General features: G+C 44.5%; 1 protein-coding gene across 8 annotated transcripts in view; it reads right to left on the minus strand.

The window, feature by feature from the left end:
* The window catches only part of PTPRG (protein tyrosine phosphatase receptor type G), a 536,428-nt gene that overhangs the window by 366,299 nt on the left and 146,048 nt on the right, over positions 1-24,081 (minus strand). The window lies entirely within an intron of this gene.

Genomic DNA, 24,081 nt, shown 5'->3' on the forward strand with positions numbered 1-24,081 from the left:
AATCACATTGTCATCATTCCAAGGTGAAATTTTGGGGGGGTGACTTGTGCAGGAGAGGCAGTAATGCGATTTGGCTCCCCATCTCAAATTCAGCTTAGACCAACTGGAAGGGGAGCAGGGTCATACAGCAGAGGCATATGACAGGAAGAAGGCCCATTATGCTCTATAAGATTGTTGCTTCATTTTATATTTGCCAGCAACCTAAACACTGGTCTTATCTGGATTATAACACAAATCCATCGTGAGACAAAGGAGCCACACAGATATCTCCTAATAATTCATAATTTAGAACCGGTTCTACCCAACTGAATTAACATCTGCAAAGTTATAAGACATATTTTGCCACCTTAAAAAAAGTCTCCACAGATACCAAACAATTCATGCAGAAGATTCCATCAAAAGATGGATTTCCTCGCCTGCAAGTATCTTCAGTGCTATTTTAAGACTCTCACATACTGTGTATCATATCCTTCAAGAATTGTCAGATTAAAAATAGGGGCACTTACTTCCATTATCTGGAAAAGTAGTGGGGGATAGAGAACAAATGATGTGAACAAGCCACTTCCATGTGCACTCAGAAGTAAATCCTACTGAGTTCAATCAGGCTTATTCCCAGGTAAATGGGGACAGGATTGCAATCTTAGCCACTAAAGAATTCTGGAGACATTGGTATGTGCATTTTGCCTCTACCTAGAAAGCAGGTTTCACATTCCATTTCTTACAGAGATACTATTTCATTGTGTTATATAAACAGCATCCCTTCTAGGTTTTTGTGTAACTTGGTACTTAAAAGGTGCCTAATTAATAGTCCTTTAGAGACTTTTTGGTATTCTAAGCCTTGGAATGTTTCTCACATGTTAGTTTGTGTGTATGTGTTTGCTTTGGGGTGTGTGGAATCTAGTTTTTAATTCTGAGCTACAGACATAAAAGAAAAAGAAATAAGTATGTTCTCTAGAATAGCTCCCACACTGATTAAAAGGAAATGGACCTTGTGAATTTTTCCCATAAATACCCACTATTCACAGAAAGAAGTGCATAAAGCAATATGGTTCCACATTTTAAAATTCACTGCATATTAGGAAATAGGTGTGGTTGCAAAAATTGATTGAGGCTGTAATCCTATACACATTTACTATGGAGTAGCAGTCACAGAAGTCAGTGGGTTTTACTCCTGCATAACTTGTTCAGAATTGTGCTGTTAGTCTCTGCTACACTGAGAGAAAACAGCCCAGAATTTGCATCAGTGTCATGCTACTGAATACCACCTAGGGAGTTATCCATCTACCAGAGTATTTTCTTTAGAAAGCAATTCGCTCTTTCAAATGTGAATACATCTTGTGCCAAAAATATGCTACTAACCTGGGCAAGTTGTCACTGTGAAACATGAAATTTATATTTGCCAAGAATTCTTTTTTTAACCATCTTATAAAAATCTGAGACAGAAATCGAGAGAAAATAGTGTTGCATGTTGAACACCAGTGAAGTGTTTTTCTTACCAGAAAAGGGTCAGTATGGAAAGGCCATCAAATATTTTGCCACGAGGGGTTATAAAGAAAGGGGAAGTTATAGTAGTTGGAAACGTACTCTTTGTCTAAAATTAAGATCAAAGTCTCTGCTCCATTAGACCTAACAGCATAAGTGAAATACAGAATACCCTGAAGGACACTGCTCCTGAACTATCTCCTTTCCCTTAAATATATGATTTATATTTCTTGTCTGGTTTGTCTTTGAATAGATGCGAAGCTTTCCTTGGAGGATACACAGAATCTTTCCTCTTTTTTCAAAGCTGCTATTTTTCATTACAAGGCACAGATTTTCCCCCTTTAAAAAGAAACACAAAAAACTAAAATGTATAGCCATAGGTAAAGTTTAATTCTTCCTTCCTTTATACTTATTCCATCACTGCCTGTTTAAAAGAAATGGGATGCAAATTACATCCGATGCAAAGGTGATTTTTTAGAAACTCTTTTAGGTCCCATAAACACAAGCTTTCCTATTAAAATGGAAGTGTAAGGAGTTATTAAAATATAATTTATGAATTTATGACACTCAAAGCTAGACTGGTGACCAGGAATGGCTGCCAAGACCATATAACACCAGTCCTAAAGGATCTTTACTGGTTCCCAGTGCGTTTCCGAGCACAATTCAAAGTGTAGGTGCTGACCTTTAAAGCCGTAAATGGCCTCGGCCCAGTCTACCTGAAGGATATACTCCACCCCCATCGTTCAGCCCGGACAATGAGGTCCAGCTCCGAGGGCCTTCTGCCGGTTCCCTCACTGCAAGAAGCGAGGTTACAGGGAACCAGGCAGAGGGCTTTCTCGGTAGTGGCACCCTCCCTGTGGAACACCCTCCCTTCAGATGCCAAGGAGATAAATAACAATACAACTTTTAGAAGATACCTGAAGGCAGCCCTGTTTCGGGAAGTTTATAATGTTTGAGTTTTTTAATGTTTTAATATATGTTGTTAAGTCACCCAGAGTGGTTAGGGAAACTTGGACTTCAAACAAAGGATGTTTTCTAATAGAAGGCTGTTCTCTGATAACCCTTCACAACAGAAGGTTGTCCTCTCTAAAGTAGGACAGTTGGCCACCCTAGTTTCACAAATTTCAGGTATCTATGTCCCTCTTGATTGCAGAACAATAGAATTTGGACCACAATAAACAGTACAGATTATCTTCAATTCCTTTGTCATTATGTTGTTCTAAAAGGTCATTTTATTAAGCACAAATTGTGGTTGAAAAAACAAGGAAATGCTAAAGCACCTTCTGCAAGTCCCTGTAGCATAGGTAAAGGTAAAGGATCCCTGACAGTTAAGTGCAGTCGCGAACAACTCTGGGGTTGCGGCACTCATCTCGCTTTACTGGCTGACGGAGCCGACGTTTGTCCACAGACAGTTTTTCCGGGTCATGTGGCCAGCATGACTAAGCCGCTTCTGGCGAAACCAGAGCAGCACACGGAAATGCCGTTTACCTTCCCGCTGGAATGGTACCTATTTATCTACTTGCACTTTGATGTGCTTTCAAACTGCTAGGAGGCAGCAACAATTATTCTGTGTTTCCTGTGCTATTCATTTAAAACATGCTGAAACCTCATTACAGGTCTTAAAAATAAAGCACATCTCCTATGCACTTTAAAAAAAAAGTAAATCACAGCATGACGTACATTCGCAAACTTATAATGCTTGTGATAGTATTCTTGTAGCTGCTGTTTTCTCTCGCATCATCAAAGCAATATCTCCCCTTCCAAGAGAGAGTCTCATTCTCACAAACAATTGTCTGAGATCATTGAATATGTGACTGAACCTTCAGGCTAAAAGCTAAGGGGTTCACATGATGGAATGCTCTCCAATAAAAAAAGGGAATTTCTAGCCTTAAAAAATAGCAAATTGAGGAGAAAACTAGCCTAGAATCATTCTCCCTTGGGGTTTACACAGCCCATCTATGTGAGGCCACACACAGTGCTCATGAGTAGTGACTGCGTGCTAATTGGATTCATCAAGAAAAAAGGACCATGCTCGGTGTCTGAACATTAGTGGCAGGGCTAGCCTGGCAACACAACTTTGGATACCGCCCCACTCCTTGCTCTATGTGTGGACCCCCTTATACCGTATGTGCTGTGTGAGTTGTTGACGTCTGGTGAGAGTAAACAGGATACATGAATATACTGAAATATGTGAGTGTATCTCAGACAATATGCTTCTCCCCTCGAAAAGGCACACAACTATGTCTGCCATCACTTGTCTCCATTTCAATAGACATAAGAAGGAAGCTGGCATTACATTCATGGTATTTTCAAAATAAAGCATGCAGTCACCATGTTGCTGTAATATTAGAGCTCCTTAATGCATTTCCCGCAAGGCTTGTCTCCCAGCCATCTAAAACGGCCTGTATTTCACATTCTGGGCTGTACAGACTGTGGGTGGGGAGACAAAAAAAAAAGAGCCAACCTTTTCCAAAAGGCATATTTTTCAAGTTTGTGGGGAGCTGCAAGTCAAAATGGCTGTGAGTCAAAGCATTTCTTCTGCACTTTTCTTGTTGTTCACATGAACCTCTCCCTGTTCTCTATCAGAGGATTAGCCAAATGGCCACAAGGGGAAATTAACTGCAGCGCCACAGCGAAAACTGCACACCGGGAGTTTGCTCCAGTGGGGCACAGATAGCAGGAGCTACTGTAGTACAGATTTCTGATACCGGGGGGGGGCAGGGGGGGAGGATGACTTTGCCCAGAGTACAATTACAAAAAAAAAATCTGTCAGAAGCAAATATCTTTTTTTAGAGAGAAGCTAGTGTTTGAAATGGCATGACAGAAAAACAGAAGTTATCACCTTGAAAAGTAGGTTCCCTGGGGGCGTAATGAATTTTCGCAGCAATGTGGTTCTTAAAAATAAATAAATCTGAGAACTATTTGACAAACATTCCCATGTAGTACATCAAACAGAAGACCTTATGTGCTACTTAATAAATAATAGAATCATAGAATCTTAGAGTTGGGAGGGACGCCAAGGGTCATCCAGTCCAACCCCCTGCAACGCAGGAATATCAACTAAAGCATCCATGACAGATAGCCATCCAACATCTGTTTAAAAACCTCCAAGGAAGGAGAGTCTACCACGTCTCATGGGAGTCTGGTCCACTGCTGAACAGCTCTTACTGTCAGAAAGTTTTTCCGAATGTTTAGTCAGAATCTCCTTTCTTGCAATTTGAAGCCATTGGTTCACGCTCCAGAGCAGGAGAAAATAAGCGTGCTCCCTCCTCCATGTGACAACCCTTAAGATATTTTAAGATGGCTATCATATCTCCTCTGTCTCCTCTTTTCCAGGCTAAACATACCCAACTCCTTCAAGCGCTCCTCGTAAGTCTGTTTCCAGACCCTTGATCATCTTGGTTGCCCTCCTCTGCACACGTTCCAGTTTGTCAACATCCTTCTTAAATTGTGGTGCCCAGAATTGGACACAGTATTCCAAGTGTGGTCTGACTAAGTCAGAATAGAGTAGTACTATTACTTCTCTTGATCCGGACACCATACTTTTGTTGATGCAGCCTTTTCCAGAATGACAAGGAACCATAAATGAGTACTCTTTGGGTTCGGTCAGTCAACCCAGCTACAAATCCACCTAACAGTTACCTTGTTCAACTCACATTTTACCAGCTTCCTTGTGATAATATCATGGGGGACTTTGTCAAAAGCCTTGCTGAAAACAAGATACACTATGTCCACAGCATCTCCCTGATCCACCAAGTTTGTAATTCCATCAAAAAAAGAAATCAGATTGGTCTGGCATGACTTATTTTTGAGAAACCAACCTAGGCTGGGTTTTTAGTAACCACAGCATCCTTTTCTAAATGCTTACAGACCGACTGTGGAATTATCTGTTCTAGGGCCTTTCCTGGTATCAATGTCACCGGTCTTCTTTCTTCTCCTTTTTGAAGATGGGGTTGCTTGGACAGTTGGGGGCTAAAGAAGAGGGTGATTTTGGGAGGGCTAAGAATAGGACTTTTCAGTGGTGGCTCCCCACTTGTGGGATGCTCTTCCCAAGGACTCACCCAGCTCTATCTTTGTCTAGTTTAGGGGCCAGGCAAACTTTCCCCTTACTTTTTGATGTGTTTTAAAGTATTTGTGGCCTGTTTTGGTAGGGCAGATCTGCTAGACCTTTCTTTTATTTGTAGAGCTGGGCATTTTGTTTTAGGTTTTTTATTGATTGTGTTTATTGTAATTGGTTTTAGGTTTTCTATTGTGTTTATAAGTTGCACTGAGTCATTTCCATGAGTAAAGCAATTAATTTAATCATTTTAATAATTTCTTCTATATCAAAGAATGAAAAGCTGCTTGAAAGAGCCACTATCATGCACACAAACAGAGCCAATGCAAGCATAGGTCACTGGGAATTAGATTACTAAAGTGCATCTGGGCAATCCAGGTCTTCTACCCTGAACACAATATTCTATTAACAGTGTATGCCATTCCAAAATATACTGAGAGCAATTCAGTAAGACAAACCTATTTTAAATAGGCATTCTCAATTTATGATCTTGATTACATTTGTAGAGCCCTCACTATGTTCTCAACGGTGTGATCATTTTTTTTATTATTATTCTCCAGCAAACCATTAAATTTCCTGTGTATTTGTGTTGGCCGACTGTGGTATGTTTTCCATGCTCTACAAATAAGCTCTGGGGTTGCTGACAATTACACAGCACTTTGCAGTTTGGTGGGGTTTTTTTTTTACAGAATACAGAACACTTTCCCCATGCATTTTATGCATGAGGCAAACAACCTATACAAACATTTAATCAAGCATTGAAATTAATTGGTCCGAGTCTGCTCAATTAAATATGGAACTGTTCAGAAAAGGGTACACTAATGCTCAGCACTTTGGGTCATACTGGAAATGCTGACTGACCTGTGAGCTTCAACGATTTAGCCTGCACATAAAACAACATCATTTCCATGCATGAAATGAAGATGTCTTTGCACTTCACAACTCCCCCTCCCTCTCTCCATCTCACTCCAAGATGCACAACACAGACATCAAACCCCTAGTTTCAGACACATTTTGACTCACTAGCTAAGCCTTCCAAGAATAACGCTGACCCCTTTAATATTCAAAACTGTGCCTTTAAAAAATGGGATATAGGCTCAGAAGTAATATTCTAAAAGCTTAATATGTTGGGGCTCTTGCTATTTGCTTTTCCTTGAAGACCCTTTTTAAATCTAGAAAGCTTCATGTTTTCAGGTTCCACATCCCAAAGGAACACACTTAAAAACATCAAAACACTCTTTTTTAAATGAAGAAGTAATTTAAAAGTTGTGCCTCTTTTGTAGAAAAGGGACTACTTTTTGGGGCGTTCTGCAACTTCCAAGTTCAGATCCGGCCCAGCCATTAGGCAGGGTGAGGCTATGGCCTCATGTGACAGAAGGCCCCCAGGCAGCATGCCTGTGAGTGCCTCTCATGCCCTGTCGCCTCTGCCAGTAGGGGAGAAGGGTCATGGCCATCACCACCAATTTTGGGCAAGATTGCATCCATTTAGGGTGAGATCTTGCAGAGCAGGTGGTGGCAGAAGGAAGTATGTGGTGGTGGTGGGAGCGCCATCACAGATCAAGCTGGATAAGTGTTCCTTAATGGTGTGGATTGTGGGGTAGCAGCTAAGTTAAACGCCATACAGGCTGACAGAGCTGTACCCAGCTTCTGCTGCGGAGGACTGAGAGGCCCCTTCCACTGGAATAGGTCTTAGACTAAAGATGTGGAACCTCAGATCTAGGGGCCAAATATGACCCTCCAGGAGACTCTGTCTAGCCCTTTAGCTTGGACCTTCCCCTCTCCAGGTCATACCCCCTAACTGTCCCTGCTCTGTGCCCTCCTCAAGTGCTTTGGCTTGGCTAGAATGCATCCATGAACTGTGCTGGTTAACACCTCCTGCTTGCCTGGAAAGAGGGTGGAAAGGTGTGTGTGGAATGGAGAGTCCGTGTATACACACCTCTAACTTTTGCATGGATGCAATGCAGCTTATCGTAAAAAGGAAAGACTCTCATGTATTGCTGCATGCATTTTTGCCTCTGCCCTGCCAAATGTGGGTATGTGGCCCCTAGAAGGTTTTCAGCAAGGTGATGTGGTCCTTGGGCTGAAAAATAACCCCCAGCCCTCGTTCAGAGGTGGAAGCCGATTACTACCCCCACCCCACCACTTCACAGGCTGCTACTGGCAACCAAGACTTTAGCTCAGTTGGTTAGAAGGTGGTGCTGATGAAAGCAAGGTTGCAGGTTTGACCCCTGTATGGGGCAGCTGCTTTGTAGAGGGTTGGGCTAGATGATCCTCAGGGTCTCTTCAAACTCTACAATTCTATGATTCTATGAAAGAGCCTATGGGCTGCTTTAGTGTACTACAATACAAGAGAAGCATAGGAAGCAGCCTCATGCTGCTTCCTACCACTGGTCCATCTAGCTCAGTATTGTCTACAGGCTTTGAGACTGGAGTCTCTCTCAGTCCTATCTGAAGATGATGGAGACTGGACCTGGGACTTTCTGTATGGAAAGCTGATGCTCTATCACTGAGCTAAACCTAAACATGTAAGGAGGGCACTGACAGTGAATATGCATCCCTAATGCTCTCCTTACTCACTGTTCCCACTGCCTTCCAACTCTGCCATGGGGATCTTTTTCTACCGATGGAGGCTCACTGTTGATTTTAGAATCTTGATTTTCCAGGGCTCTAAAATGCCCAGGGATCTGCCACTGATATCTCTTCCAGGCAACAAGGGCAGAGACTCAGAAGCAGGGGCACTCATCCCACATTGACCCTCACCTTGTCTTCATGCTCCCCTTATTGTGATGCCTGAAGAAAGAGAACGTGTATGGTGCTATGTAGAATTAAATGAGATCACTACATTTTATTGAGCCAGGCTTTCCTGCCCAAACCCTTGACACACACTCTGTTTACATGCACCATGCATTACACAATGGAGCCTCCTTGGGCTATTTTTCCAACACATTACTTCAGCGAACAAGGTAGCAGTTGAGTGATGGAATGGTGGATATATTTAATTCATCATCTTTTCCATAGGTATTCGGTCTAAACATCACAACACTGGTTCTGGTTGCCTACGTCTTCAGGCAACACAGAGACCTTTTCATGACTTCTGAGGCATCCCTCTATCAGTCCTGCTGAGATCTTAGCTTCTTCTGCAGCCCCTTAATAATAATATAAACAACCACCACCAAAAAAAAGCCCAGTACTTCCCCTGCTGTTATTCAACATGGCTTATTTTCATTTTCACAAGGTCGCATCATGTGATTCCCTAATTGCACCTTGGAAGGAAAACAATTACAGGCGCAGTGATTAAGAGCTGTCCATCAACCACATGTTTGTTATGCGGAATTAGACGATCTCACCCGCTCACAGAGGTAGCTGAATTCTAAACTGCAAGAACAAGTCTCCTTTTTTTAGCATTCAGTATCAATTTGACTCAGTGGGTGATTGTGCTGACAGGAGTCTGATGTGAAATGTTGCCCAAAATATAAGAGAGCGTTTAGCTTGTGTAAGCTGACTTTTCCATGAGCCACCACCCTACCTTCCATTCTAATATCATTCAATCAAGTATGCACAATATAATTGCATTGTCTCATTACTCTCTAGAGACACCAAGCTGAAAAGTAGGGAAGATTTCTCATTCTCAGTAGAAGGGGCTTGTAATGCTGCTTTCTCTCTCAGATACAAATCCAGGGAGTCAGAATGATTACACTGTGTTGCCTCCAAATTGCTAATTTTCTTTTTCTGGGACAACAACTTTCAAACATTTTTTTAAAAATCCATTTACTGAACCAGCCTTTGACAACCACATGCCCTCTGTTACACAGGTGCCTTCATTGTACAGTGGTGCCTCGCAAGACGAAATTAATTCGTTCCGCAAGTTTTTTCTTCTTGCGAGTTTTTCGTCTTGCGAAGCACGGTTTCCCATAGGAATGCATTGAAAATCAATTAATGTGTTCCTATGGAGACCGCCTTCAGACCAGGTCCAGGGACAGTCTGTCCCCAGACCTCTTCTGAAGGCTGGCGGGGGGAGAAGGACTTTTCTCCCCACCGCCAGCCTTCAGAACAGCCTTCTGAAGGCTGGCGGTGGGAAGAAAAGCCCTTCTCCCGCCGCCAGCCTTCAGAAGAGTTCCTGGAGGGCTGCCTAGGCTGCGGATAGCAGCCTGCTGCCCGGTGCGAGGCAGACATCTGCAGCTTGGGGTGCCCTGCAGGACTTCCCCGCAGGGCTCTCCAAGCTGCGGATAGCAGCCTGCTGCCCCACACGAGGGGCACTCTTTAGCAGAGCGCCCCTCGCGCGGGGCAGACATTCACAGCTTGGGGAGCCCTGCAGGACATCCCCGCAGGGGTCTCCAAGCTGCGGATAGCAGCCTGCTGCCCCGCACGAGGGGCGCTCTTAAGCAGAGCGCCCCTTGTGCGGGGCAGACACCTGCAGCTTGGGGAGCCCTGCAGGACTTCCCCGCAGGGCTCTCCAAGCTGCGGATAGCAGCCTGCTGCCCCACACGAGGGGCACTCTTTAGCAGAGCGCCCCTCGCGCGGGGCAGACATTCACAGCTTGGGGAGCCCTGCAGGACTTCCCCGCAGGGCTCTCCAAGCTGCGGATAGCAGCCTGCTGCCCCGCACGAGGGGCGCTCTTTAGCAGAGCGCCCCTCACGCGGGGCAGACATTCACAGCTTGGGGAGCCCTGCAGGACATCCCCGCAGGGGTCTCCAAGCTGCGGATAGCAGCCTGCTGCCCCGCACGAGGGGCGCTCTTAAGCAGAGCGCCCCTCGCGTGGGGCAGACATTCGCAGCTTGGGGAGCCCTGCAGGACTTCCCCGCAGGGCTCTGCAAGCTGCGGATAGCAGCCTGCTGCCCCGCACGAGGGGCGCTCTTTAGCAGAGCGCCCCTCGCGCGGGGCAGACATTCACAGCTTGGGGAGCCCTGCAGGACTTCCCCGCAGGGGTCTCCAAGCTGCGGATAGCAGCCTGCTGCCCCGCACGAGGGGCGCTCTTAAGCAGAGCGCCCCTCGCGCGGGGCAGACATTCACAGCTTGGGGAGCCCTGCAGGACTTCCCCGCAGGGCTCTCCAAGCTGCGGATAGCAGCCTGCTGCCCCGCACGAGGGGCGCTCTTTAGCAGAGCGCCCCTCACGCGGGGCAGACATTCACAGCTTGGGGAGCCCTGCAGGACATCCCCGCAGGGGTCTCCAAGCTGCGGATAGCAGCCTGCTGCCCCGCACGAGGGGCGCTCTTAAGCAGAGCGCCCCTCGCGCGGGGCAGGGCTCTGCAAGCTGCGGATAGCAGCCTGCTGCCCCTCGCGTGGGGCAGACATTCGCAGCTTGGGGAGCCCTGCAGGACTTCCCCGCAGGGCTCTCCAAGCTACGGATAGCAGCCTGCTGCCCCGCACGAGGGGCGCTCTTAAGCAGAGCGCCCCTCGCGCGGGGCAGACATTCACAGCTTGGGGAGCCCTGCAGGACTTCCCCGCAGGGCTCTGCAAGCTGCGGATAGCAGCCTGCTGCCCCTCGCGTGGGGCAGACATTCACAGCTTGGGGAGCCCTGCAGGACTTCCCCGCAGGGCTCTTCAAGCTGCGGATAGGGGTAGCAGGCTGCTATCCGCAAGCTGCGGATAGGGGCAGCAGGCTGCTATCTGCAGCTTGGAGAGCCCTGCGGGGAAGTCCTGCAGGGCTCCCCAAGCTGTGAATGTCTGCCCCGCGCGAAGGGCGCTCTGCTAAAGAGCGCCCCTCGTGCGGGGCAGCAGGCTGCTATCCGCAGCTTGGAGAGCCCTGCGGGGAACTCCTGCAGGGCTCCCCAAGCTGCGAATGTCTGCCCCGCGTGAGGGGCGCTCTGCTTAAGAGCGCCCCTTGCGCGGGGCAGCATGCTGCTATCCGCAGCCTAGGCAGCCCTCCGGGAACTCTTCTGAAGGCTGGCAGGGGAGAAGGGCTTTTCTTCCCACCGCCAGCCTTCAGAACAGCCATCTGAATGTTGGCGGTGGGGAGGAAAACCTTCCTCCCACCGCAAGTCTTCAAAACAGGTCCGGGAACAGAGGAGAAGCGCTGCGCGCCTTCCCCTCTGTTCCCGGACCTGTCCTGAAGGCTTGCGGTGGGAGGAGGGCTTTCCTCCCCACCGCCAACATTCAGAATGCTGTTCTGAATGTTGGCGGTGGGGAGGAAAAACCCTCCTCCCACGCAAGTCCCGGGAACAGAGGCGAAGCGCTGCGCGCCTTCTCCTCTGTTCCCGGACCTCCCACCACAAGCCTTCAGGACAGGTCTGGGAACAGAGGAGAAGGTGCGCTGCGCTTCCCCGCTGTCCCAGGAGATTTCCCTATGGGCTTTCGTCTTGCGAAGCAAGCCCATAGGGAAATTCGTCTTGCGAAGCCTCTAAAAATCGGAAAACCCTTTCGTCTTGCGGGTTTTTCGTTTAGCGAGGCATTCGTCTTGCGGGGTACCACTGTACTGTTTTCAACACACACTCTGAACATTTTTGGTTACCCGGAAATGTAGTTTCATCTTGTACATTTGCTTTTCAACATCTGTTGAGTTATCTACATTTTGATGCTTCTCTTATGTTTACAGTTTTTAAAGTCTGTTTTAAAGTCTATTTTCAAATGAAAAATGCATACCATTTATGAAAACCACTTAGAAGTGAGATATATGGTATATAAATATTGCTAAATTACATAAATATATTTTTTGGACTACAATGCCCATCAGCCCCAGTTAACAAAGTTGTGCCACCTGGCTGATGAAGTCTGCCATTCACTAACCCCATCTTCCTGCCATTCACTCCTAGCTATATACCTTCCACCACCACAACATCAGTGCATAGAACACGTTCTCATTTTTATCCATCAAGACACATACTTTCCATACTTTTCCCATCTCTGCATCCCTTCAAGTCTCACCTAAAATACTTCTGAAAAACTTTTCCATACCACAGCACTACATGGTGGTCAAGTGACCACCAACCCTTCGTTCCTTCTCAATATGTATCTTCTCCTTTCACCTTTGTACCATTCAACTTATCTAGGTCTACTATGCATAAACAGCTACCACATAAAGGTTGCTTGAAATCTGAGTCCACACAGCAAGGGTGCTGACGTCTGTCCCGCGGTGTGGCACCTACCCCAACTTGTTTCCAAAATATTCCTGCTGGCTGTTTAAGGTGAAGCACACTGTGAGGCCATAGCTCAGCAGTACAACATCTGCTTTTCATGCAGAAGGTCTCAGGTTCAACCCTTAGCATTGACAGGTAAGGCTGGAAAAGGCCTCTGTTTGAAACACAGAAGCTGTAGCCAGTCAGTGTGGACAGCATTGAGCTAGATGGACCTCATGGTCTGAACCAGTGTAAGGCAGCTTCCTATGTATGTGAACAAGCTCTAAATAATGGTATATTTTCAACCTATGTATAGACAACACCTAATGACTGTAACAACAATTAATGTGTTTGGAATATTTACAACAAACAATACATGGGGGAACGTGAATGTGATGGTGAATGAGGGTGAAGGGGTGGGATGAAAACACAAATATTAAACAAAGCATATATATCCCTCACTAGCCAAGTCAACACAAATGCACTCTAAAAGGAAGAATATGGCATCAACATGTTGCCGCCTCCTCAGGAATAGCGCAGAAACCTTTAATTGGGTTAGCACAGTGTATCATCTTACAAAGCCATCCCCTTAAGCAGCACAGGAAAGGGCCACTCTTCTTTTGCTTTACCCTGGAGAAACAGACTTCCCTCATTAAGTGCCACATCAAGTGAAGTCTCGGTGGGGCTTATGGACAATTCCAGTCTGAGAGAAAAGGCTCAGTTTACAAACAGCAACACTATTGCACTTTACTGAACAGCAGAGCCCTTGCATGCCTCAATTTTGCAAACACCTAACGCTGCAAAACAACAATTTAGAATTTTAAAACGTGTGTTTTTCGCAGGATATAACTGCTGTGTCACCACTGTGTGTGTGCAAATTAAGTACTGTGATATGCTTGCTGTATTACCCTAACTCCAACGTTTGGGCATCACTTTCTAGGCAAAGTTCCACTTGTTTTCCTTCTGAAGCCCACACGAGGGAGCCAGTCCAGTCTTATTTTCAACTCTCTTATTCACAGCTGGACCCTCCTCAAGAAGGGATGCAGAGTATTTTTGGTGTGGCTTAACCACCTGTCAGTCAGACATGCTAAGATTTGGTTTAGCCTGTTTAAATGTGTTTTTGTTTATGAGAAAAAGACACGCAGCAAAGAGGTTTTGAGCAGCAGAGCAACAGCTTTGAATGCAGAAGGTCCCAGAGACCAAGTAGAGGTGGGAAGGAAGCCTGTCGGAAATCCTGGACAGTCATTGCCACTCAGTGTAGACAATACCAAGCTGGACGTACAAGTGACTTGGTATAAAGCAGTTTCATCCATGTAGAATGCTCTATGGACACTACCAGGGCTCCCCCCTGCCCAGCTGGAACTCAATGAAACTTCCAGCCCCTCTCAGGTGGGCGCCATTGCCATTCTAAGAGAGCGACGTTCATGGCGAGTTCCAGCACCTCTTTTTCTAGAAAAATAGCGCTGGACACAACTAATATGGATACGAAGAGGTTTATAAGCTGTGTTAACTTAACCTCATGTCGCAACCCAAAGTCTTCACTTTCCGATAAAGTAATCAGCTGAAATCACTTACAGCACCCTGTCAAAGCACCTCAGCGCAATTTGTACTTGGGTTTCTTAAAATGACTAAAAAGAAAAATCAGGGTGCGCTTTTTTTTTTAACAGAAGCTGCTGCCTTGTTTATGGGTTAAGCGTTTAGCGCAAAGTGTGTAAGGTTGCAGGATCAAGTAGCCAAATGAGCTGCACTCACCATTTATTATTTATTTATTTTTATATATACTATTACATTTATATCCCATCTTCCCTCCAAGGAGTTCAAGGAGGCATAAATAGCTCTCCGTCTTTCATCCTTTCATCCATTTCATCCTCATAACAACCCTGTGATGTGGGTTACAATAAGCCATCCAAGTGAGGTTCCTAGCTATATAGGGATTTGAACCCGGATCTCCCAAGTCCTAGTCCAATGCTCTTAACCACTACACCACTCTGGCTCCAAAACAGTAGCTAGATACAACCGGTATGTGCAATATCTCCATATTCTGCTGATAAACTGGTTAAGCACAACACTTGCAACGTGGAATGAAATGGTCGCCTTCACAGCAGCCACATAAAGCGGCTCTGAAACACCAGCAGTCAGCTAAAATGACAAACTGCAATTATTTAAAAAAGAGAGAGAGAGAGATCGTGACGAAGTGGCTAAGTACAACACTTTCCGGGGATATCATTAAATGCACAAAGTGGCTAAATGCAATACCTGCAATGTTCTGTTAAAGTGCCCAAGCATAACTGCCAATAGCACCTTGATAAAGTGGCTAAATGCAATATTCGTAATGCAAGTTGAAGTGGCTATTGCAATAGCTGTACGGTCTGTTAGGGCTTAAGTGAAGATTCAAATGTAACCTTGACAAAATGCTGGTTTAATTCCGTTTTATCTGAGCAAGTGCTAAGTGTGTTTATCCAACTTGACAAGATGGCATCAGGATCTTCCTAAGGGAACAACTACAACTTCAGTGAAATATGTAATGTATCTGGAATTTTTCATCTGGAACTGCCTACCCTGCATACCACTCATTTCTGTTTGTGGCATGCTTGGTGTTGGGATTGTGGACCACATGGTCTGAGTCACCTATGTGCACTCCCTGCACGTTGAGCTTTTCTTTAGATAAAGCCCAAAATTGTTGAGCTTCTGAAATCCCGCCTTTGAAATCCTCATATGGCAGCCCTACCCAAAGTACTTCTGGGAAGTTCTGAAAGTTTTAGTTTTCCACTACATAGTCCCATTGTGGCATATGCCACCATGATATGCAACATCTGTGTGTATACGAACTTTTCATACAATATTTCTCATTTCTAACTTTTAAACTGCAGTCCAAATCCAGAGAACATAAGAAGAATTTATTATTTTAAAAAAATAAAAAATAGGCAGGCCCATGCTTCAAATGAGTCACTGGATTGACCACTGCAGTACCCTTACCTAAATTTATCAGTACTATAAAAACAGGGACACAGGTGGCGCTGTGGTCTAAACCACTGAGCCTCTTGGGCTTGCCAATCAGAAGGTCGGCAGTTCGAATCCCCGCAACGGGGTGAGCTCCTGTTGCTCTGTCCCAGCTCCTGCCAACCTAGCAGTTCGAAAGCACACCAAAAGTGCAAGTAGATAAATAGGTACCGCTCCGGTGGGAAGATAAACAGAGTTTCCGTGCGCTCTGGTTTCCGTCACAGTTGTGCCACATGCTGGCCACATGACCCGGAAAGCTGTATGTAGACAAACGCCAGCTCCCTTGGCCTGAAAGCAAGATGAGCGCCGCAACCCCATAGTCCCCTTTGACTGAACCTAACCGTCCAGGGGTCATTTATCTTTAAAGTAAAGGTAAAGGGACCCCTGACCTTTAGGTCCAGTCGTGACCGACTCTGGGGTTGCTGCGCTCATCTCGCTTTATTGGCCGAGGGAGCTATCTTTACCTTACTATAAAAACACTGGGTTGGATCCAGATTATGCATCCGTGGAAGGCTCCTGATGCAGTGGAGGAATTCTACTGGCATTTCTCCACCCCACCTCTGCAGTCCGCTATGCTCCAAAAAACATCTGCCCCAGAAAAGCACAGCAGGGTATACTGACAGCTGCAAGGGAAAAGGGAAGTCAGCAAAAATCTCTCCCCTGACTCCCAGCTCTGCTCATGGGGTAGCAAACTCTGGATTCAACAGAATTTTTTACAGCTTTCGTTCCAGCACAAATTTCAGAAGTAAACTAGCCTTTATAGCTCTGAATCCATTTTAGAGCACTTTCGGCACAAACCTTCTGGAGCAACACAAACGTGTGTCCTTGTAAAAAAGCTTTCAGTAAACGGAACATTAAAACTATCAAAAGATGGGGACGCAGCTTTTTGAAAACCCACAGCAGAAGAGATTAACATGACAATATAAAGAAATAGCTAGGAAGGTTAGGTATACGGCTAGACCAGTGTTTCCCAACCGGTGTTCCGCGGCACACGAGTGTGCCGTGAGACATCGGCTGGTGTGCCGCGAGATGCCTGGAGGGAGGCGGGCGAGTCGGGCGGCGAGAGGCGGGGCGGCGGCGGCGAGGAGAGGCCGCGCCTCCTGCTGCTGCCTGGCGCTCCTCCTCGCAGCCGGCAGCGCTGCCTGGGCGCCTCCGCGCGACTCTGCCTCGCTGGGTTTGGTCTCCCAGCAGAGACGGGTCACACGCGCACCTCCCTCCCTCCCTCAGCGGAGGGGAGCCAGAGAGAGGCATCGCTCCTGCGCGGCGGGAGAGGGAGCAGCCGGAGCGATGCCCCAAACGAGCTGAATTCCGAGCGAGGGACTGAGGGGGGAGGGAAAAAACTTTCACTTTCGTGCGTCCCTCCCGGCGTGACGCTGCACGCTGACGTCACGGGGCGGGGCTTTAATGGTGGTGTGCCGCGAGATTTTTTTTTCAGTAGACAGGTGTGCCGTTGCCCAAAAAAGTTTGGGAAACACTGGGCTAGACAATGCTGCTCGGCGTGAATATCACAAACAAACAGAAAACATCTTCAAGAAACTGTCCCAAGAGAAAAATGGGAAAAGAAATGAACTATCAGTTTTTGTGCTGGCTTTGAACCACTTTTAGAGCAGAAAGTGTTTAAAAAAATAAAATTAAAAATACATGTAAATTCAATGAAACATCACTCGAAAGAACATTCCAAACATATGCTACTCATGAGACATAAATAGCACATTGAATGTTTCTCTTGGTTTCCTTTTGCTATATCGGAAATGTAATTTTAGTGCAGAATCCTGAAGTCTTATGAGAAAGCAAGAGCAGATGGATTCCATTCAAATACATCCTAAATTGCTCATATCTATAATTGAACTCACGAAGCTGTACCCACAGACATAAAATAGAAGACTTAAAATATTACCTGCAGTGCCTTTCATCGCAGCCACTGTGATAGGACAGGGAAATCTAAAACTAATTTGTGCAACAACAAAAAAATGGTATTCACATTCTTAATAAAGCTGTACATCATTGTGCTGGGATGAAAAAGGGATTTTAACTTAAATTATCTGAACTGGCAGAGGGAAGTGGGGAGAGGAGAGAGAGATGTTTCAGCAAATCTCTCACCTTTCTGCCTGAGTCAATAAATAATAGCTTATTCAGACTTATCTGCTGACCAGATAATTCAATCAATACAAAAATAAAGGTGACAGTGAAGAACAAGATAATCTTATGAGATGTTCTCAGGTGCTCTTTATTCTGACTGTCAAGAAGATTCTATAGTGGGCAGTGGTGTCTATTTACATGGCTTATAAGTCAATAAAAGCCATTTCGAAAGATGATCCTGAGTGATAGAAGCTACGGTTTTATTGTTCACCTGGCACAGCCGCCGTGATAAAAAAATAAAAAAATAGTTGCCGTGAGCATTATCAAGGCACACAGTCAAGATAGCAGATATATTCTAAAAATAGAAGTCAGCATCCAAAATCCACTGAAAAATACTTTAATTCCACAGTGTTTCCTAAAACTCTTATGTCTAAGAGCTAGTGTATATGCTACAGATGCCTTCTTTTACTTTTTCACCCATATGCAGAGCTCTGCAAAAAAAACCCTGCCCAATCTGCATGGTGAGTTGCTGCAAGTGAATGGCTCCCTTTGTAAACAGATGCACCATATGGAACACTTTAAAGCATGGTGGGTACATTGTGAGTTAAACGTAATGGGAATGCACTGTTAATGGTTTTTATTTAGGAATACCCTTGAATGCAATTATACACTGCTCTAGGCCTCCCAGTAGACGCTTATTTATTTTTGATTATTATTTTTTTTGAAAAAAGATTTATATAACTGATTTTCCACTACATTGCTCAAGGCATTTAACAGATAAAATGAAAGGAAGGTACAATAATGGCTCAGTGGAGGGTGTGATCCTACGGTTCCTGGGCAGGCATCTGAAGGCTATGTGGATCTGGAGATCCCTCTCTTCAGGCAGAGGTTGTTTTCCCAGCAATAGCAAAGGGGGTGCTTAAACGGGGCAGGCCAGGGATATAGAGCGTGTAAATATTTGTGCGCAAAGCATATGCTCTGCTACTGAGCTATGGTCTCTCTCAAGGGCGCTTTCTAAAAATATAATGGAATATATTACACCAAGTCAGAACACCGGCTCATGTAGCTCAGTATGGTTCTCACTGGCTGGCAGGGTTTTCCAGGGTTTCACACAGCTCTGCTCCCAGCTCTGCCTGGTAGCATCTGAGGGCTGAACCTGGGACTGCACTGCAGATGCCCTACCCTTCCTTCATACCCCCCCCCCCCACTTTCTAATAAAGAGTGAAAGGAAGAATGGAAGTTCTTCACAAACTCCAGAAAAAGAGAGAGAGGAGAGAATGAGTAATAACGTATTAAATTAACTCTTCTCCCCTCTCTTAAAATCCTCATCACCAGCTAATGATAAGCACGTAAAAATTCCATTAATATCTAAGCTTCTTCACAGTAATTAACAACTTCACAACCACCTTAGCAAGGATAAGTCGACATACTTCAACACGGCTCAATAAGGTGTTATTTACTCTGGGGGGAAAGTGGGGTGGGTGGGAGAAATTACATGAAAGAAAGTGGTCTGTTGTGGCATCCTCTTATCTGGAGTGTTGTATTTCAGCATATATTGCCAAATTGTTTTTAAGTCCAGAGGCTACTATTTCAGCACACTGCCCGTTTTGCAAAGGGATGGCTACAGAGTTCCACTGCCTACTAAGTGGCAGACCACTCTGCATGTGTCTACCCAGATGTAAGCTTCCTTGAATTCAATGGGACTTACTCCCAGGTAAGAATGCCTAGGATTGCAGCCTCAAACTTGTTTCTTCATGTCACTTTTTTGACCACAGGGCTCCAAAGAAGCACATAAAAAGATTAAATAAATAAAAAAATATGCACTAAACAAGAAAGATCAATCAACACAGCAGACATTTTTGCATGATCATAGCCCAAAGCCTAAATGGGTCTTGCCAAAATCTTGTTCCAGACTAATAATAATAATAATTAATAATAATAATAATAATAATTTATTTATACCCCACCCATCTGGCTGGTTAAGAGCCATAACCAAGGTTTGTTCTACCACTTCCTGCTCCTGGGTCTCTGTTGGTGTCTCTGGTAATCTCCCTCTCTTACACCATGGATGTTGGCAAATTAGATTTTAAAAAGGTAAAATAATATTAGAATTGGAGTTGTCAGAGATGTACAAGCGTTTTTTAATGCTCAGGATCCTGGTAAAGTCTTTTTTATAACACAGGTTTTTATATTAAGGATGTTTGTTCTGTATTATTTTATTAATACTATTGACTAATGCAAGTTTGTCATGGCTTTTGGCTAGAACAGTAAACTTATGAATCTGAACTAATAAATTCCCACTCATGGCTTGTCCCAGGTTTGGATGGCATGCTAAGCCAAACCTCCTCTCTGGGAGCCTGCATGCTCCCAGACATGCTTGTACATTCACACAAAGCCAAAGTTTGGCTTCATGTCATGTGCAAACCAAGCCTAAGCTTTAAAGACCTTTCTTTCAATGATCTCATAATTGAATACAAAATATATGCAGCATTTTTACACATTAGATTAATATAAGCACAGTAAACTTCATACTAGAGTTAGCTTTGACACAGAGGCATAACAACAATTTCCCCTCTGCTGCTGTTGAACAATTAGAAATGACAGGCATTTGATGACTTCTCCAAGCACCTGTCAAAGAGCAGGATGGGGAAAACAGACAAGAGCGTTAACTTAAAAGCACTCCAAACAAGAGAAAAAACAATAATGTTTTCTGTTTAAATATTATTTGAAGGAAACCCAGTTCTATTAGATTTTTAAAAATATTTTTCCATTAAAGTTTTTTTTATATTAAAACACAACTTTTATAGATGAGTTTCTCTACGTTATTTTAGAATATTGCTCTTCTTTTTAAAGGTTCGACCTATAAATTCTATATTCCAGCACAGCTGAAAATCTCTAAAAGGGGTGGCTGTGCGCATTAGAAAAGGAAATAAATGAATTTAGCAGATGGGTTCTGTACCTTGCTGTAACCCCGAACACATCATTTGGGAACTAGATTTAGCCAACTCCTCGATGCCATTCTCTGGAATCATCTCTGCAAGCAGGAGCAGAACCACCATACCTCTGACTCCCAGCCTGTAGAGCTGTCTAGTAAGGTACCAAGGTCAATGGTATCAAATGCTGCTAAGACAATAGGATAACCAACACAACCTCACCCTACCTGCGTCTCTCCTAGAGGAGGTCATTTGTCAGGGGGACCAAGGCCATTGAGTACAAGACCAGGGGCCCAGGCCAGTCTGAAGTAGGTCTTGACAATCACTCCCCTCCAACAAAGGTTCTTTGTATATAGAGTATACTGGCCTTTCCCCACCTCAAGGTATTTTGGACTACAACTTGCAGCAGCCCCAGCCAGCATGGATAATGGAAGCAGCACTCTGATGGAAGCAATACTCCATAGGAAGAGCCTTGCTGGGTTAGGCCAAAGACCCATCTAGTCTAGCATTCTATTCTCACAATGGCCAACAGAGGTCTGTGGTAAGTCCGCGGGCAAAAACCTAAGCACAACAGCACTCTCCAAAACACCAGAAGGCTATGCTACGCTAATACAAGCAACTCCCAATTTAGGCGTGTCCAAATGACGCATGATCGCGCATGCACACATGGCGCCAAACCTGGAAGTAGCTCCAAAACCTCATAAAGACATCATGAAAAGTGGTGGAACAGGCTTAAGTGCTCTCCGCCGATGTGTGTGGGGGGGTCCGAAACAAGGATCAGCATACAAATAACATGTAATTGGGGTCCTTCTGCCAAGCATATATCACATGAAAAAAATGCAACTGCCAAACAGTTTCTTGAGCTGGTGCAATGCTTCAAGATCATACATCCAAAGGAACGTGTTGCTCTCTATCAAGATCTGCCCACCCTCCACAAGCTACAGTTCTAAGTGCTTCAGAGACTTCGCAGCACTGTTAAGAGGAGTGCTAATTGGCCCCAAAGGTTTGAACACTTTTTCTGTTCACCGAAATGGTTCTGAGTTATCAAGTGGAAGTACTTGCTTCCATATAAATTATCAGCCTATGTTTCAAGTGAGGAAGAATCCGAGAGTGACAGTAAATCTGTAGCAGCATTCATGTAAGAAAGAAACCATACTATACGATGCTCCTTTTTTTTAATCAATTTTTTAAAATGCTTTGGGTTCTAAGCCAAGCACCAACGATAAAAAAGGAGCTGACTATGAAATGTCCAAGAAATGGTTGCATCATTTTCAGCTGTATTTTTTAAAAACAGATGCCTCTACTTTAAAAAGTTGACCGCAGTGATTAAACAGCAACAGGTAAACGCATTGCAGGGAAAACATGAGAAATACTACATAGGTAACCTGATCAAATTTTTCAGTGAAGGTGGATATGACACATCCAGCCTCTTGTACAGAGTACTGTGGATCTAAGGTGTTCTAAAATGAGGCAGCCATTAGATGCTATTGTGCTATAGAGACTATTTCTCAAATTTAAAATGGGATATTTGTTTATTTATTAAATTTATATACCGCTTTATATTTTAAATAAAAAATCTCAAAGCAGTTTACAGCATATTAAATCAATAAATCAATCAAACAGTAGCCGGGCTATGTTCCTCCAACCTCATGAGGAGCCTCTTTTTAGGGCTGGTGAGTTTCACCAGGTGGAAAGGGCCTTGCAGGGAGCAGCCTTCATGCCTCACAGCTGAGGGATGTTCCTCTGGCCTCATGAGGAGCCTCTTCAGTAGGGCAGGTTGAGTGTGGGCCTCGGCCCCTAGGCCAGGTGGAAAGAGCCTGCATGGAGTGGCCTGTTTGGCAACTGTGCATTTTAACTATGAATGCTTATACCCATGTGCAATTGGTTTCTATACTTAAAAATGGCATCAAGGCCTATTTTGGCATTTATATAAATAAAGTTTAGATCCACATGTCAAAACCAGCATTTCGCATTGGGCCTGGGACTCAGCTACATTCGTAAAGATGAAAAACGCTTTATATGCGTTATAACACCGTGACACCAGATGGCACAGGGGGGTCCCATTTTCCCACAACGGGAATTCCCCGTATAAGGTTTAACTTTTACAACGCATTTAACCGAATCGCTTATTTGATGTGTCTAGATCCAGCCCTGGAAAAAAATTAGAAACCATGCATCCTTTCTTTGGATTCAGATTTTCTGAGATACTTGTCCCATATCAGCCATGAAGCAAACTTCATGTACCACTACATTTGCTTCAACTAAATAAAGGCTTGTGGAAATGTTCGCAGTGCTCTGCTTTGTGCTCAGCTGGACTTTGAAACAGACCTCTGAAATCCAGCACTGGCCATCCACGGGGAACACAAAGAGCACTATGGGTCACCACTAATAGTCATGGCTCAATTGTTATAGAAGTGGTTCTTCAACCAGCTTAGAACACGGTTCACAGAGCGCAGCTGGAGAATTAGTGCATCCTGTAGCTGACATCTTACAAGGGGAGGGGGGAACAGTAATGGGGGGGAGGCATTTTAATGCATTAAAATTAGGTACAGGAGTTATAAAATTCTCTGTGTAGCAATGAATGAACTAGTTTCACTTTAGTGCCATCCCTATTCCTATGACTAATCATCCAATATTTAAGCTGCTGGCAAATTGGAGAATTTTCAATTTTCTTCAAATTACTTCCACACGTATTTTTCATCCCGCCTTAAATATGAAATGCCGTATCAAATCTCCTTGCTATAAAGGTACATCTCATATACTAGATCTTCTAATTATTAAATAAAGGCAATGGGGGTTTTTTAACTATAGCGAGGAAAGGTATAATTTCCATGTACTCCTTTAAAAGAAATCAGAAAAGGGTGGTTGGCTTTGTTTGTTTGCAGTTTTAATACTTCAATGCAAAACAATATTAATGATCTCATTGCATTCTCCCCACCTCACTGCACTTTTCGCAGCTTTTCATTTCACTCTAAAAAGCAGTTGAATTGTGAGAGAACTTGGCTGAGGGCCTGTAAGATTTACTTGCTAGATATCCTATGGACCCTCTGTATTCTTTGTGTTCTGTAAACTAGTCTGTAAACTCTGTGGAGCATTCCTACAAGGATATTTCATCAAAGTGGGTGCAAAAAACCCCTCACACACTTGAAAAATAGAGGTACACTGATATACTTCGCTTCTGAGTAAGCAACACACAACAACTTTAAATCTCCCAAATGTGACTTAAAAGCAATTTTGGAACAGCTGAGTGTCAGTCTCCCCATTGACAGAGTGCTGTCCTTTAAGATGATGTTCTAAATGGGAAGTGTCTAACCAAAAAAGGGGGGGAGTGAGCCTCCCTCTCAAAAACTATTGAGGGAAATTGTCGCCTCTCGAAATTGGCAGCTCCCTAAATCTCTCTCATCCTTCCTTGTACACCCTCATACAAACATACAATTAATAGATTCCTAGAGAGCAGAGCCGTTTGATTCAATTAAGA

The sequence above is a fragment of the Podarcis liolepis genome (assembly GCF_965112155.1).
Source record: "Podarcis liolepis genome assembly, chromosome: 2".
NCBI lineage: Eukaryota > Metazoa > Chordata > Lepidosauria > Squamata > Lacertidae > Podarcis > Podarcis liolepis.